Here is a 4,117-nt window from a genome sequence, read left to right on the forward strand (position 1 = left end):
TTTGATATATTTTTATTTATTTACCATACCTCTTTATACCTTTTTTATAAATATGATATTTGGCCCATTGTATAAATAATTATTTGTGGCATGGTATGTGGTCCATAGGCTTCGCCTAAATAAGACCTATTTTTTGAGTTTTCGTAAATATAAAGAGGTTTATGGAGTAAATGTAAAAAAATATTTTATTTATTTACCATACCTCTAGTTTATTTATATTTTTATTTGTTTACCATACTTCTAGAGTAAATATAAAAAATTGTTTTATTTATTTACTTAACCTCTGGTTTATTTATATTTATATTTTTACCATACTTCTTTTTTTAGTCTTCTTAAACATTTTTTTAAAATTTATATTGTTTTTTACATAATAATAATTAGATTGATTAAAAATGTTAAACATTACATTTCTATCCTCATGCTAAGTTGCAGAATGCCCCTTAACGCAATAATAACTCTCCTATAAAATTAATATTATAAAGTTAAAATAATTACTAAAAACAAATAATTTGTAAACCAAAAAAATATTAATTAATATACATTGTATGGAACCAAACATTAATTAATAAGATATATCCATAAGTAGAATATATATATATATTTTCAAAACCGCCGATGGTTTTGTTTTTCTGGTGTCATGTCCTATAGAGCCCCGGTGGTTTCATTCCGACTAGTGGTTTTTGTAATTAATAAATATAAATTAATAATAATTAATTAATATGATTTTTTTTAAATAATGAAATTGGCTTGTGGCAACACAGCACTCCCAGTTTTCTGCCCACTTATATACACTTGGGCGGAAGGTTTGAAGGAGCCGATGATTTCATTGCGACTAGTCACTGGTATATTCTTGATCAGTTCCGTTGTTTTGTGTTCTGCCGAGGCAGCAGCTACTGTTCTTAGAACAAAAAGATGTGTGGAGGTGCCATTATTGCGGATTTTATTCCCGCCAACCGATCCCGGCGTATAACTCCCAGGTATTTATGGCCCGATTTCGATACCTTCTCTGACTTGTTCATTAATGGCGGAGCCGTGTCGGAATCCTTCAATAAATCGGGCAGCTTCGACGAGGCATACAAGCAGAAGATTAAGCCCAGCAACAAATTTTTCAACTACAAGCATGAATTTCCTTCAGGTGAGTTCCTAATATGAACGATTTCTCCGCATTCAATAAATTGCTATTGTTTCCCGGGGTTCGCCTTTTTCCGGTTATTAACGATTTTAACTCTGCTTGGATTTTGAAGGCGGTGAGAATGAGGCGATTCCTACTATGAAGGATTTCGAGATTCCTCCTTTGAAGGATTTCGAAAAGTCCTCAGCCAAGAGCGCAGGGAGGAAGACGAGGAATTTGTACAGAGGTATCAGGCAGCGTCCATGGGGAAAATGGGTTGCTGAGATTCGAGATACCAGAAAGGGCATTAGGGTTTGGCTTGGAACGTTTAACACTGCGGAAGACGCCGCCAATGCCTATGATGCAGAGGCCCGAAAGATCAGAGGCAAGAAAGCCAAGCTTATTTTTGCTATGGCTCCTGTTCTGTAAAAATGGACAGTCGCAAAAAAATGTCAGGGAAGAAAGTAAAGTCATGTACAAAACACCCTGATTTATTATTAGATTTGAATATAAACAGTAAGGTAAATTTTCCATATTCACCAAAGCCTGATTTATTAGAGGATTGTTATCTTCCAATGGAACCCTCTTCGAAGGATGTCCGCAGATCGGATCTTCCAATCTATGGCTACGATGATATGGATTACGGGGACTCTCAGTTCATAAACCCCCCTGCCCCATTTCGAAGCAATTCAAATGCTTTTAGAGTCCAATCTTCTGAGCATAGCCGTGTGATACAAACTTTGCCGAAATCGTGCTGTTGTGAGACCTGTAGCCATAATTATTCAGAGGTGAGCAATTTCATGCTCCCTGCGTATGGCGATGCCGCAAAATTTAAACCAGTGGAATCTTCCTATCCAGGAGGTTATTTTGATTCTTATCATGGCAGCAACTCGTTTGATGGGGCACATTTCCCATGGGGTCATGAGATGAAAACCCTAGAAATTTCATTTGTATGTGATGACGGAGATGAGTCTGTGTTTGTGGACATAAAACCCCCAGTCCATGGTGTTGTTAAAGACAGACCTGCGGATACCTCCATCGAGGTCAACGGTGGGACAGAAAGTTTTGCTGTGGAGACATTTATGGAGATCAACGATGGGACGGAATGCTTCGCCATATCCCTATTGAGGTCAACGGTGGCACAGAATGCTACAAAACAGAGGATAACATCGTGCAGATTGAATTTTCCAAAGAATTATCTGCCTTGGAAGCATATCTTGGGTTGTCAGAGAGTCCTAATCTCAATGCAACCATGGATGAATCAATAGAAGTTGTGAATCAGGCTGCAGGCTCTTTTCCATATGATGAGTGTTTCCTGAAACCATGGATCTATGACGATCTGCCAATCTCGGGTTCAGTTTACTGAAGGGGTCTCGGCGATCAGCGAATTTCAGATTCAGTTTATCAAAGCAGCCCTGACTCCTGACTCTTGCCTTTAAGGCTTATCATAAATACATAGCAAGCAGGACTATAGGTTTGTGTTGCACACCTATGTATATTATGTAGAGTCTTTTAAACTCGTGTCTTATTTTCAATAGTAAAGTATCTCCCTAGTCTGAAGACAAGATATTAGAATTGAATTCATTTTTAGTAAATACTAGAACTGAATCATTTGCAGTAAATTGGTTCACATATGGTTATTGGGATGTTTTATATTCTTTTTACTGGTTCGAGTAACGGACAGTAGTTCATATGTTATATAAAATTAATATAAATCTATTTTAAATATGAATCTGACACTAGTTTTAGTTTATATATTATTGTTTATATATTTTAGAATGGAAATTATTTATATAAAATTAATATAGATTTATTTTAAATATGGATTTAACATGAGTGGAGAAGGATATATTATTTAAATGTTTTTGTATAGTTATTATTATTATTTTTTCTTTATATTTTTTGAGTTTTTTATTTTCGGAGACTTGAGCAAAATTTCAACTTTGATAACTTTTGAACACCCTTACACATCATACTGAGCTGTACAACGAAATCATTGATAATTACAAATAATAGATTAATAATGGATATAATGAGTTTTTGGATTAATAAATAAATAAGTGATTTTTTTTTTTTAATATGATTTGAATTTTTTTTTGAAATAATGGAGCAGATTAACTATTCAAGATTCAGAGACATTTGATAGGAGTGAAAGTCTATCCCATTTTGGAGAAATGGTAGATTATTCTTTGTTGTTTGATTTTCCTTGAATAATATTGATGAGTTAAATTACATTTGGGTAATAATAGCTACAAGTTAAACTACAAGTTAATCTAATGTTCTTTCAATGTTAAATAATTAATATTTGTTTTCTTTTATTTTTTGAATTTTCTACCAAAGTAATAAATAAATTACAATATTGTAATACTTCATTCTTGAAATTTCATTTATTAATTTTAAGTGTAATAAAATAAAATTCTCATACGAGTAAAAATATGTTAACTTTCTTCTTTTTTTTAGCCTAACTATGCTAACTTTTTATTTTTATTTTTTATTTTTTTAGTCTAACTATTTTATGTTTTGCCTTTTTTACTGGAATGGATTCTAATGATACAATTCTTGGCTATATTGTAAATTTTTGTTGCTTAAATTGCTTTTTTGAATGTGTAAATGGATTAAGTGCCTTAATCCTTTGAGAATCCCAATGATTAAACAACTCAAATATGCAATTCCAATGAATCAATGTAAGAATTCAAGCAAAATTGACTGCAAAATATGTGTTAGAAAAGGAAAAAAGCTAAGAAAAACTAAACTACTCTTTTTTAATCTACTTAACCTCAACTCCCATTAGGTTAAATCCCATGGAAAATAAATTTGTGAAGACATATTTTTGTTCAGCAATAGTAAGAATTCAACCTTTTCATTGTCATCTTTTTGTGTGACTACTTCCTCAAGGTGAAAAGACTACTTTGGGAATGACATCTACCAATATTCTAACATCATTGATAAAATATAAATACTAAATGGGATAGTGTTATTCAACCACTTTGCCAATTGCAAAGAGAA

At 32.8% G+C, this 4,117-nt stretch overlaps 1 pseudogene across 1 annotated transcript; it reads left to right on the forward strand.

Annotated features, from left to right (window-relative positions):
• The first annotated feature begins 827 nt into the window (after positions 1 to 827).
• On the forward strand, positions 828 to 2,656 carry LOC149175321 (ethylene-responsive transcription factor RAP2-2-like; annotated as a pseudogene). The gene is made up of 3 exons (XR_016258544.1): positions 828 to 1,135; positions 1,245 to 2,173; positions 2,257 to 2,656. The product of XR_016258544.1 is annotated as an ethylene-responsive transcription factor RAP2-2-like (transcript).
• The last annotated feature ends 1,461 nt before the right edge of the window (positions 2,657 to 4,117 follow it).

Source organism: Pinus tabuliformis, chromosome 4_1 (genome assembly GCF_031772625.1).
Source record: "Pinus tabuliformis cultivar Carrire ecotype Pingquan chromosome 4_1, CPIR1, whole genome shotgun sequence".
Lineage (NCBI taxonomy): Eukaryota > Viridiplantae > Streptophyta > Pinopsida > Pinales > Pinaceae > Pinus > Pinus tabuliformis.